We start from the raw sequence: 13,218 nt of genomic DNA on the forward strand, positions 1-13,218 counted from the left end.
ATTTGTCTTTTTATTTAAAAATGGCACCTAGGAGTTGCTAAAAAAAGTTTGTTCACTAAATAGATGATAATATTGCTAACATTTGAACACTTACTAAGTGCCAAGCATTTTTCAGTTTCTGGCACATGGCCCCTTACTCAATCATCACCAAAACAATCTGTCAGGGAAGTTTAATTATCCCCATTCTATTGATGAGGAAACTGAGTCCAGAAAAGTTTAACTGACTTGTTCTAATCACACAGCTAGCAAGTGCTGGAGGTAGGGCTTAAGCCCAGATTGCCTGAGTGCCTGCTTTTACCCACCACATGGCATCTTGATATAATGTCAAATTCTGTTCACTCTAAAACCAAAATCTTCTAAAGTTAATGAACAGAACAGTTATTTTAATGATGCTAAACTGGTCAGAGCTGGATTGAGAGATGACTTAACAAGGAATTAGAAATTGTTCTCCAAAGAGATGAGAATCCGTCTCATTGTTCTTGCCTTAATTTATATTGGAGCAACATGCCAAGACCCTTGGAAACTTCAGAGTACTGTGTATGAATCCCGAGACGTAGCTAAGTTTCCCAAATAAGCAATAGAAGAAGTTGCACTGAAGCCAGGCTGGATCCTCACAAGCCTTCACTGCTACCCCTCTGTTACAATGTCACAACTTGGTTTTTCATCAAATAACATCATCCACAGAAAGTATTTACCACTCCTGGTGCTTACAGCCCAGGCTGAAGAAGGGGAGTGTCGTTCAAACCATTTGGAAGACCACGAGGGATGAAGAGGTGAAAAAGAGAAGACAAAGTGAAACACATAAGAAATCAACAGTGATTTTTAGGAACCCTGCACTAACCCCAAGAAGGCTCACGTGCCCGTAGCAACTTGGGTATTCATCACATCTTCCCTATCGATAACCTCAGGAAGAATTAGAGACAGCCAACGGCTAGCAGGGCTTCCCCAAGTCCTCCAAGCAGGACTGGGGTGCTCTGCCCTCGCCATGATTCCTACCAGACCAGTGCCAGGACCATCACCTTTTGTCCTTATAGTGGAACCGGCAGAGTTAAGGCCAGGTGAAATGGCCCGCGCCAGTTCCCTGCCTGACCTCAGGCAGGCTGCAAGGCTCTTGTGGAACCTTTGAACACGCTGACTCCTGAGCCCCATCGCAGACTTTCTGATGCAGAATCTTCAGAAGGCAGGTCCAGGCATCTATATGTTAGCTCCCTATGGGCTCTGTTATAGCCAGTACCAGGAGGCAGTGTTTGGAAATGTCTGCAATGGAACAGTAAGAGTACTGTTTGCTGAGTTTTTTCGTCACCCTATATATGTGCTATCTGACCTCATTTCCAGAGTAATAATTCTCCAAATAATTTAATGACTGGCTGCCTCATTCATTCATTTGTTCACGGATCCATTTACTCAATTTTAAGAGTGACTATGTGTCAGTCACTATGTTTGGGATTAAAAGATTTCAAAAATAGATGTGATTTTTGTCTTTAAAATCCCTAGCAGGGAAAGCGATTGTCGAACAGTCATAATAGGTACTATAAGAGATTATTCACAAGATGTAGTGGGAATAAATGTGTAGCAGGCATAAGAGAAAAGAAGCACATTTTAGCATCTCCATTCGTCCTTCTGGGGACGAAGATCACTGACACACAGTAAGGCTAGGTAACCTGCCTGGGGTCACAGGGTGAGCGTTTGACATGGGCAGTACTAGATGGCGGTCTTCTTCCTTTACTCCTGTGGATTGAATGACAGAAGGACCCACACATGATCCCTCTTCTCTGGCCGCCTTCCCAGTGCCTCAGATGCCTTGTCTTTCCCTGTTCTTCTGATGTGGGATGGAATGATATACCGAGATGTCCCCAGCTGACTGCACGAAGCAGTGGCCAACTAATACCAAAGTTTCCCTGCAGCCAGGAAGGGAGGTGTCCTCTGAGCCTGGCTCCTCCAGGGCACAAAAGGAGCAGGCATTTCCCAGCTCAGCTAGCAGACGCTCACCTGTCGGGGCACAGTCAGGCGGCGGTGGCACAGAGGCTGCGTCCTCTTTGCTTGGTACATTCCATGCATGCCTGCATCCGGGTACTATCAACCCTCTACTGCAAGACTGTTGTACAATGTGCAGAATTGCTTCCCCCCCGGTAGCCTGTGAGCTCCTCCAGATCAGGGATTGGTCGCATTAGTCTTTTTATTATTGCTGCTTAACGAACAGCCCGGCATATAGCAAGCACTAGTAAATGTTTCCTGAAGGAGGATGAAGAGGGATGAAGGATCCTGCCTTCTTTTTGGTTTGGGCCACCAGGTGGCCCTGAAACCCATGCGCGGACCCTCCGCCACCAGGTTCTCAGTACACAGAGTGGGCGGGGTTTGACCTCTTGGGCTTTAGTTCCTACATCCCAACTGCCTGGGTCTGAATCCCAGCCTCGGTGTGACCTACGAACTATGGAAACCTTCTGTGCCTCATTTTCTTACCTGTAAAATGGGTCTGAGGATGATAATAATATTACTTCGGGTTAAATGAGAAATATATGTCCAACAGCATATTTGCACGTGGCTAAATGCAAACATTAGCATATTCATTTTGCATCCCTGGCATCATGCATTGCCCGTCGTAGGTAAGTAGTCACTCAATACTGCTAACTAAATAAAAGCTAAGGTGTCAATCAGGTCCTTGACATAGAAACAGGAGGACTTTTCCTTTGTGGACTGAAGTGACTCCGAGGGCACCATCTCCTCTGTTCCTCGGTACTTCTGCTGAACAGATCTTCGGGCTTCATAAGGACTCGCCTTTCCCCTGAGCACTATAATTAGCCTTTCTCCTACATTTCTTAAGGAACTTTGTGTTAGCTGCCCTCCTTCCCCTCTTTGGATGATTAGTGATCTGGTAATACCTAGGGCATCCCTGTGGTTTTCCATCATGGCCTCTCTCAGGGTGACAGCTCCCTAACATAACGAGCTGCTAATAAGTACTGGGGTGTTCCGGAGCCTTTCCTCATTAACTTCTAAATAACAGCACTTTCTCCTGGAGGCATCTTCTCAAAGCCCCCCCAAAAGTTACTCTAAAGGAAAGACTCATATGCTAATGGGGAGAAAAGTTTTGGAGAAAAGAGGAGTTTTAATGTCCTCCAAATCAGATCCCCTGGGCAGTAACCCACTCTGGCTACCCCCGCACCTTCTGGCTGCCGAGCTTCAAACAAGAGTAAGTGAGCCTGCATTCTGTCATCAGTTAGGGCTTGGATGATTCAGAGTATGGTTTTCAGTATAACATCTGTGTTTGGGGCAGGAGATGGTTAATAAACAATACTTAAGGGTGAGGTGGGGTGAAACCTCAGAGCAAACAGTCCTTTTCTTGGAATGCTACCTCTTCTCAGAATTGAAAATAAAAATGGGATAACTGTTATTTTCTGAAAAAAATTTTTCTCTAACTGTGGGGAAGCAGAAGCCAGTCCTTTCTCAGGAGGTGTAACAGTGAAACAGGCAGCTCTGGATGAGAAGTCCGTTTGAGACTGAATCACTGATGCTACGGCAGAAATCTAGCTAAGTAATAAAAAAGAAGATTTTGATATTCATTTTGTATCAGTTTTATGTTTTCTAAAAAGCTGAATGAGAACTCCTTGGACCAGTAAGGGGACTTGATGAAGCATGGCTTCTGGAAGAATCAACAAACACTCCTGATTAACGTGTCCCAGGCATCTGAGAAGAGACTCGGGGTTGGTTTTCCTGCATCTGCACTTGCTGATTTTGGTTTTGATTGGCTTTAATATTAGGCAGAAACTCTTAAAGATAGAGAAATATTTCAACTGCCACTCAGACCTTCTGAATCCAAATCTTGATCACTGGTTTGGTTTAGAAAATAAAGAAGGTGATATGAGGCATAAATAATTATCTTTTATTGAGCATCTACTGTGTGCCAGCACTGTCTAGCTGGGTACTTTATGTAACCTCTAGTCCTCACAGGAAGAATAGAGTTAGGCCGGTGTTATTACCTCCATTTTACAGTTAAAACACTGAGGCTTGCATTTGCAGCAACATGGATGGACCTAGAGATTATCATACTAAGCAAAGTAAATCAAGAGAAAGACAAAAACCGTATGATATCACTTATATGTGGGATCTAAAATATGACACAAATGAACTTATCTATGAAACAGAAACAGACTCACAGACATAGAGAACAGACTTGTGGTTACCAAGGGGGGTGGGAGAGGGAAGGATTGGGAGTTTGGGTTTAGTAGATGCAAACTATTATATAAAGGATGGATAAACAACAGGGTCCTACTGTATAGTACAGGGAACTATATTCAATATCCTGTGATAAACCATAATGGAAAAGAATATGAGAAAGAATATATAACTGAATCACTTTGATGTACATCAGGAATTAACACAACATTGTAAATCAACTGTATTTCAATAAAATTAAAAAAATAAAAAGCAAACAAACAAAAACACACGGCGGCTTGCAGATTGGGTGACTCAATATTGACTGGTAGGTTTCAGTGGTTTGACTACCAAGCCCCGCCCTCTGAGGCACGTGAGGAAAAACCATCAGTACAGTAGGCTCTGCTTTTTACTTAAATATGTACATTTATACACCAATAGAAAAAAAATCTAGATGAATATAAAACCAGAATACCTCAGTGGTTACATTTAAGGGGTAGGATTATAGGTGATTTTAGTTTTCTTTTTCTAATTTGTCAAGAGTGAACATGCATCACTTGAATAGGAAAAAAAGAAAAGAAAAGAAACAAAACCCTAGCTCTTTCCTGGGGTGACTAAATCTAAAAGGATGGCTTCATGTCAGAAAGGAGCTACACCCTTAGATATTTTAGGTCCAATTCAGGGACAATGTTGGATTTGAGACTTTGCTTTAGAGCACTAATTTTAGGAGAAAGGTATGCTTAGTTTCAGTTTAAAAGTTTGGGGTAGGTTTTCTTCCTGAAAGAATCAGTGGTTTGTGGTCATTAAATTTCAAATTAGTACCCATGAGCCAGGCACTGTGCTAGGCAATTAAGGGACTCCCAGTGTATGTGTGTGTATGTGTGTGTGTGTGTGTGTGTGTGTGTGTGTTGTGTGTGTATGGGGTGGGGGTGAGGTGCAGGATGACAAACAAAAGAGAAAAACATACTTCAAAGAGTGCCCAGTTTTGTGGTCTAGCTGAAGATAGACATAACCTACTCTAGTTCAGGTCAAACTAGGAGACACTAACTAGTCCAATCCCGGTGTTTTACATACAAAGAAACTGAGGCCCAGAGAGGGAAAGCAACTTGCCTGGAGCCACACAGTAAACTAGTGGCCTCGTTGGGACCAGAAGACCTTGTGCCCCGATCACCAGGCCATCAGGTTTGCAGTGAGGCCTGCCCTATAGGTGAGGAGCATCTGCGCTCCTGTGAAGAATGTGGATCCTGGACAGGGGATCTAGGGGCTTCCCAGGGCAATGGGAAGGGCCTGAGTTTACAATCAGAAGGATCCACTCTAGCTGGTCATTGCGTGTCTGGAACCTAAATCTCCTAATCAATGAAAAGGAATGTACAGTCCCTATCTTGTAGGGTTGATGAGGTGAGAAAATGCCAGCACAGAGCCCAACCATCAACCCTCAATGAGTTCCCCTTTCCCTTCTTCCCCAGGAACCACATTAGCTCCATTTGAAGCAAAGTAGATTAGATTCTCAAGACTACATCCTGAGAAAGGAAAGAGCCCAGAGATCTGAATGCCGGTGACTGTGTCCTCCTGCATTGCCAAGGCAGGGCCAGTGGTGCAGGCTCTGACCCCATGGGGTTTCTCATCCTTGGCACCATTGACACTTGGGACCCGGTAATTCCTGGTTTTGACGGCTCTTCTGTGCATATCATAGGATGTTCAGCAGCTTCTCTGGCCTCTACTCACCAGATGCCAGTAGCAGCACCCTCTCCCCTAACTTGTGACAAGCAAAAATATCTCCAGACATTGCCAAGTGTCCTCTGGGGAGGGGGGAACTGCCCCCAGTTGAGAACCACTTAAAGGGCAAGCAGGCACAGGCAGGGGTCTGTCTTACCTAGGAGATGGGACAAAACCACGCCCTCAGAAAGAATCAGGGTTGAAAATTATCTACTTTAAGGCAAATAACTGTAACTCTGAGCCTTCTTGCTAAGCAGGCAGGTGTATCTAACAGTATACATAGTCCTTGTTTGTTAGGTTTACAAAGATATGTGAATTCTTCATCAATGCATTCAGTGTGTTATATGTATGCATCACCGCATTTGCCTTTCATCTTATTCTCCAGTTCATCTAGTTGGGGGTCTTCCCATGATGCCCTTGCTGGTTTCTGGAGCCTGAAGTCCCACCCTTCCCCCCAATGCCCACAGGACTGTGTGTTCCTCTCTGATGGTGCTGACTTTTCCCGCAGTGTATATCGCCACAACAGCCTATCCACCAGACCATCCATTCACCCTTCCACCCATTCAAACACCTACTAAGCACCATGTGCCGAGTACTAAGTGCTGAAGGTATGGCTGGCTTCTACCGTGAGCATACAAAACCCCACGTAGGGGTTCTTTTCCATTTTCCCCCCAATAGAATGAAGTTTCTTCTGCTAAAGGTCCAGTTCTCTTCGTCTTTTAAAATTTCTCATAGTTCTATGTACATGAGGAGGGGGGTCCTTAACAAGACATTCCTCTGGTTTCTGATTAATTTCTCTAGCTTTATTTCTTAAGTAAGCTTTTTTTTTTTAAATGTGATTTTATTATAAGCAACCACCCATCTTCTACAGAAGAATTACACATTTTAGGTAAATATGACCGAACATTTCCCACGTTGCTAGAAGGAAAACAGAGCTTCTTGCTTTTCTGAAAAAAGAACTACTATAATTGGCTGCAAGTCACTGGTGTGCTGGGACACTGGCTTCTTTTACCTTCTGATGGTCATTAAGATCTCTGGGAGGATGGCCATGAGGCTCTCGAATCCGGACACAGAGGAATAATTCATAAGAAGTCTTTTATTTCTACAAGTTCTCTTTTTGCAGAAAAGTGCCTTTTTCTCAACCATGGGATACAACTTAGTTAGAAATGTATTTACGTTGAAGAACTAGGACCCTGAAAAGTCTAATATTGACTTTGGACATTTAGAACAGAGAATCCAAGGTGACAACACTAAAACCCTCGACACAGCAGTCTTCATAATCATAACGTATGAAAATCCATTACCACCACCACTAGCCAATACAATCTTTTCTTGGAGAAAGATGTAACTGGACAGACAGAGGAATAACTAGTAAACAAAAAGCCGGGAACACAGGTCTTGCCTATTCTTTAACACTGCCAAATTTAGCAAAGCAAAGCTAGCAATTCTAGTGGGGGTATAAATAAGTACCTGATTTTTGGATGGCAATTTGGCAAGACTTCAATTGTCCATATCCTTTGAACTTTTCACTACATTTCTTTCTTTTTTTTTTTTTTTAAACATCTTTATTGGAGTATAATTGCTTTACAATGGTGTGTTAGTTTCACTACATTTCTGAGATCAGAACACACACACACAAATCTTATACATGGGGAAGTAAAACCTTAAAAATGTAATGCCCTACAGCGTTTATTCCAACTCCAGAATAGCCAACACACATATACAACACAAATGAAAACCCTACAGATGTCAAACAATAAGAGAATATCATCGATGGGATTATATTCAGTTATTAACATGATACTTACAAAATAGTTCTTTATGATTTAGGAAACTGTTTACAATGTAATTTTAATTTTAAAAAAGAATATAAAATTGCCAGGTTAAAATTCATACTGAAAAGACTATTAAGTAATATTAAGTAATAAGGGTGATGGAATTATGGGTGGTTTTTTTCCCCATAATTCTTCACATTTTTTACAATAAAATGTATTGCTTTACTAATAAGAAATAATTTAAAGAGGATATTTAAGAAGAGTTTGTATGACCATGAAAAGTGTTTACGTTTAATATTAAGCAAAATGGTATATAGAGACTTAAGAGAATTATCTGTGATCCCAGATGCGTAAAAGAAAAGAGGAACCAGGAGGAGGGGGAGGAGGAGGGAGGGGAAGGGGAGGTGGAGGAGGAGAACGAGGGGGTCGGGGGGAGAAGAGAACAACAAGAACAAGGAGAAACAAAATAAAAAGAAATACAAGTGTTTACAAGTTTATCTCCTTTAGAGAGCTTTGTATAGTTAGAAACTAAAGGTAATTTTTTATCCTTCTTTCTCCTTTTCTTTTCCAATATTTTAAATCAATGAGAATGCTTATTGCAAAAAATCAACAATTTTTAAAACAGTAAAGCCTGAAAATCATTTTCTTCAATTTTGGCTCCTGGACCACTAAATAAAATATCATCCTGGTAGATCAAGATCTTTAATTGAGAGCTCAGAGAGAACACATTCTATTTAAATCCATTTGAAAGTGGGTATCATCTTTGCCTTTCTTCTGTGGATTTCCTGTCTGCTGCTGAAACCACCATTTCCTACTTGTTCTTTTACATCCCAGCTGAGATCTCCATATACCACCATGACCTCTGCTAATCCTATTTTCCCATCTGTCACTGTTAAATTCTTGTCAGGCATTATTTCCCTTTTTGAAACAAAAGGCAAACCAAAACAACACGTGAGGGACTTCCCTGGTGGTCCAGTGGTTAAGACTTAGCTTTCTGATGCAGGGGTGAGGGTTCAATCCCTGGTAGGGGAGCTAAGATCCCACATGCCTTGGGGTCAAAAACCAAAAACAAAACAAAACATAAAACAGAAGCAATATTGTAACAAACTCAATAAAGACTTTAAAAATGGTCCACATCAGAAAAACCCAAAACAGGAGAAATGTCCACTCTCAAGTCCAGAATATCTGTCAAGAGCTGATGAATAACTCCGAGAAATTCTGGCCAGAGATTAGGGCATGCATGCATCTTAACTCTTCTGTCACTGGTAAAGAGGAAAGTAAATGCTCTTTCATTAGTATCAGTACTCTGTTAAATTCTTCCTGTTTAACTTTTAGAATGAGAGGGTATGGCAGTCAAAATAATGATACTCTCCTCCCTGCAAAAAACGCCCGCATCCTAATCCCCAGAACCTCTGAATATGTTAGGTTACATGGCAAAGGGGAATTAAGGTTGCAGGTGGAATTAAGGTTGCTAAATAGTTGACTTTAAAATAGGGAGGTTATCCTGGATTATCCAGGTGGGCCCAGTGTCATCACAAGGGTCCTTAGAAGTGGGAGAGGTTGGCTGAAAAGAAGGTCAGGGTGATGAAATGTGAAACTTCAACCCATCATCGCTGGCTTTGAAGATGCAGGAAGGTCCAAGGAATATGGGAGACCTCTAAAATCTGGAAAAGGTAAGGAGACAGATTCTCCCTGGAGCCTCCAGAAAGGAATACAGCCCTAAACACATTAATCTTGGCCCAGTGAGGCCATGTTAGACTTCTGACCTACAGAACTGTCAGATAATAAATGTGTGTTGCTTTAAGCCAATACATTTGTGATAAATTGTTGCAGCAGCAATGGAAAACTAATGCAGAGCATATAAAGTTACAGAAAGGGAACAGAGAGCAAATAAGCCAATTTACTTTCAACTAAAGTCAAAGAAGGTGGCTTATATATCTCAAAATGGACCCAATACCAAACAGTAATTGAGGAAGAAGATAAAATCTTCTGCTTCAGATATTTTACAGTAGCATGAAGCAGGAGATTGTCAATCTTCCATCCATGATTTCTAAGCAATTTATTACTATTTTTTTACTTGCAGTATCCTTTGTTGTTATTTTACATTGATGTTGCATAGTCGTTTAAAAATTCAAAAATCACAGAAACATGTAATTTTGACAGTCCAAATGTCTGTTACTTTATATCCATTCCCTCCCCCGCTCAGGAAGTACTAAAAACTCCTGTTCATAATTAGATGTGACCTCATACATTTTTCTATAAGCAATGTTTCTTTTTTTCTTTTTTTCTTTTTTTAAAATTTTTTATTTTTTTATAAGCAATGTTTTTAAGCAACTATATCCTTGTTTGATAAAGAAAAAATATTTACTTCATTCGGAAACAGGCTAAAGGCAGCTAGAACATTATCTTACAGCAGTAATTCTTAACTAGGGCAAGTTTGTTCCCCAGATGACATTTGGGAATGTCTGGAGGCATTTTTGGTTGTCACAACTTGGAGGCCACTGCTACTGGCATCTGGTGGGCAGAGGCCAGGGATGCCACTAAACATCCTCCAATGCATAGGACAGACCCACAACACAGACATATATGGCTCAAAATATAAATAATGCCGAGATTGAGAAACCCTGGTATAAAGGGATGCAGGTGAAACCATATTCTTGTTTAATAATAAAGAAATATTTATTCCATTCTGAAACAGCCTAGAGGGAGGCAGATGCCTGGTCAATACAAGGAAGAGCTTTTAAAATAATCAGGCCATTTAGGATGTATACCTCACAATGTAGAGAGACGTCTCTGTCATGAGAAGGATTCTAGCAAGGCCAACAAGTCCCATGCCAGGGATGCTGAAAAAGGTAGGGGTGCATAGTTGGGGTTGGACTCAGAGGTTCCACCTTTAGTGAAGATATATGATTCCATTTAAAAGCATCGGCAAAAATTTCCTACTTCATACTTGCTAACATTGAGACTAGGAAAGAGAAAAGATAATACCTACTGTATTAATATTATTTTCTTTCTACCATACTAGCTAATGGAATCAAAACTTAATATGGACATTATCCCAAACACGTAACACGCAAGTGACTTCTGCAAAAAAAATCTAAAGCCTCTTATCTTGGGCACAGTTGATACAACTCGTGGGTAATCGTTTCACAACCTAAGAAAAGAGATATGGCCAAAAAAGCAAAAGAAGAAGCAGTTCCCTGTTGTGGAAGCAATTTAATTTTAGAAGTATTTATAAATACAAGTACTTAACGGCTCCAAGTAAAATAAAATTACTTGACTCTACTCACATTTTGGACATGGGAACACATTTGCCTCCAGTTTGCAAATGTCTAGATGTTTGGCGCCCTATACGGCTGGCTTTCAAGTCACAAATGGGAAGTTATCTAAGCTCCCTGGGCAGTTTGCTGCCATACTGGAAGCATTCTGGTACATTCCTCGCCAGTTAAACCACATCTTATGGAACTGGTGGAGCTTTAAGGACTTTGACAAATGAAAGTTTATTCAAAGAGACAATAACCCAACAATAACCAGACTGATGAGGGAACAAGGCATCAAGTCACATGAGGAGTTGTTAAAGGAACCAGGGATGTTTATTCTGGGGAAAACCCGGATGGCAACGTGACAGCTCCAGTTCTATGGAAAAGGGATGTGTTCTATATGCACCCAGACTGCAGAACTCTGTCAGCTGGAGCTTTTCGACAAGTACCATATTCTCTCTATCAGAGGAGCAGTTTAAATGCAGGTGTGGGGAACACCATCAAGGATATTGGAAAAGGAATTCCTGTGGATTGGAATGTAGATTAGACAGGCCGGACTAGATAACCCTAAACCTGAGGTTCAAGATCGGAAGTCTATAAGGTTCCCAGCCAGGTAACTGAAATGAGCTCAACAGGACGTGTGTGATAGAAAAAGCAGTGGTGGGGCTGTGCAGATGGGGTCATCTGAAAGGGCCTGCCTCTACTCCAGTTAATTGCTGCCATGTTGGAATGAGAGCTCCGTGTTACCAGGTCCAGTAAAGCTGGAAAACCATATTTGTGTGTAAAACTGGCTGATTTTTAAAGAGCACCTAATTCAATATTTCAAAGCATTATATAAGTCAAACAGAATAGATTTGTGGCCTCCAGGAGAAACTGTAGCCTCTCTCTTAAAGATGCCCTAACCACCCCCAACCCTAAGGGCCTATGATGGTAAATATGGCAGGAGAGAAAGTGTACAGATTCTAGAATTACGGTCACATTTTGTCTGCAATTTGAATCACCAGCCTGGCCACTTCAAGGTGAAATTCAGACGCACCGACCAACAAATAATTAATGGGGTCTGACAAGGGAAGGTAACCGGGCGACCATTAAGAACTGCATCTTCCACTGCACACGATGTAAATGAGGAAGGGCTTCTATTTTCTTCTAAACAGAGGCGTCTCCTTCTAGTAAGTTGCATGTCAAAATGAGGCAGGAAGGAGAAACAGGGTTGCCTCACTGTGGCAGGTACTTGTCTGGCCCACTGAGAAGGTCAGTCCTACCCCAGTGGGTAAACAACTTCAAAACTCTTGCCTGCCCTCCTGAAATTCAGTCAGAGATCAACTAGGGAAAGTTCAAAAGTTTCCTTAGAGAAAGGATGCTTCGCTAAGGGAAAAAATCCTATTCAACTCTGGTTCCCAGCCCCCTCCAGAAATTCTGCTGCCACATATAGATTTCCAATTATCAACATCTTTGCACACACAGATATCTGTACCCAGCCATAGCCAGGACAAAGGCAAATCTGCTAACTTAAAAAAAAAAAGTTCCAGTTTCCAGCTTCTATTTTGAATTTTATCTGATCACATTCAAGTTTTAAAAGTAAGCTGGCTATACAATACAGTATTATTAACTATAATCACTATGCTGTACATAATATCCCCGGAGCTTATTTATTTTATAACTGGAAGTTTGTGCCTTTTGATCACCCATCGCTCATTTCTGAATCTTACTTAATGGTGAATATCAAAGTTTAATGAACTACTTTTTATTCCACATTAAAATTTTTGATGGAAGAGGAAAAGAAAAGTAAGCCGGCTATTACGTTAGCATTAATTTCCCTGCATTCTACGATGGTGTGTTTTATTAGTAACTCTTGGTTAAGGTTTTCCAATGCTCTGAGCAGAGCAAAATATTTTTTTATGTGTAATAAACTATATTTATTGAAAAGAATAAAGAAAAAGACATTGAGATTATTATAAAATTTTTGCAAATGAAGCACGGGGAATTCAAAGTAGCATCATATTAGCAAATTAGAATAGTAAAATCTTGCATACTTTAAAGAGCATAGTCATTAGATTATTTCTTTTTACAAGATGAGTGGGGCAGATGTAGCAATGTCATCTCATTATGGAGTTGGGAAATTTGAGAGAGAAACATTGACTTCCCATTCTGCCCAGAAACACAGCTTCTGCCCACCTACTGCTCCCACCCTCCGCCATGTCCCCATAATAAATAACCCTGGTGTTGATTTCTTCACCTCTCCTCTTCTTGCCCTATAATCCATCCCCGACAGGGCACCCGGAGGAACCCCTGAGAAAAATGTAAATCTATCAAGTCAC

At 41.2% G+C, this 13,218-nt stretch overlaps 1 protein-coding gene across 3 annotated transcripts in view; it reads right to left on the reverse strand.

The window, feature by feature from the left end:
• PLA2G7 (phospholipase A2 group VII) overlaps positions 1–13,218 on the reverse strand; it is a 42,347-nt gene that overhangs the window by 19,456 nt on the left and 9,673 nt on the right. The gene's annotated exons all lie outside the window — the stretch shown is intronic.

Source organism: Balaenoptera acutorostrata, chromosome 10 (assembly GCF_949987535.1).
Source record: "Balaenoptera acutorostrata chromosome 10, mBalAcu1.1, whole genome shotgun sequence".
Classification (NCBI taxonomy): Eukaryota; Metazoa; Chordata; class Mammalia; order Artiodactyla; family Balaenopteridae; genus Balaenoptera; species Balaenoptera acutorostrata.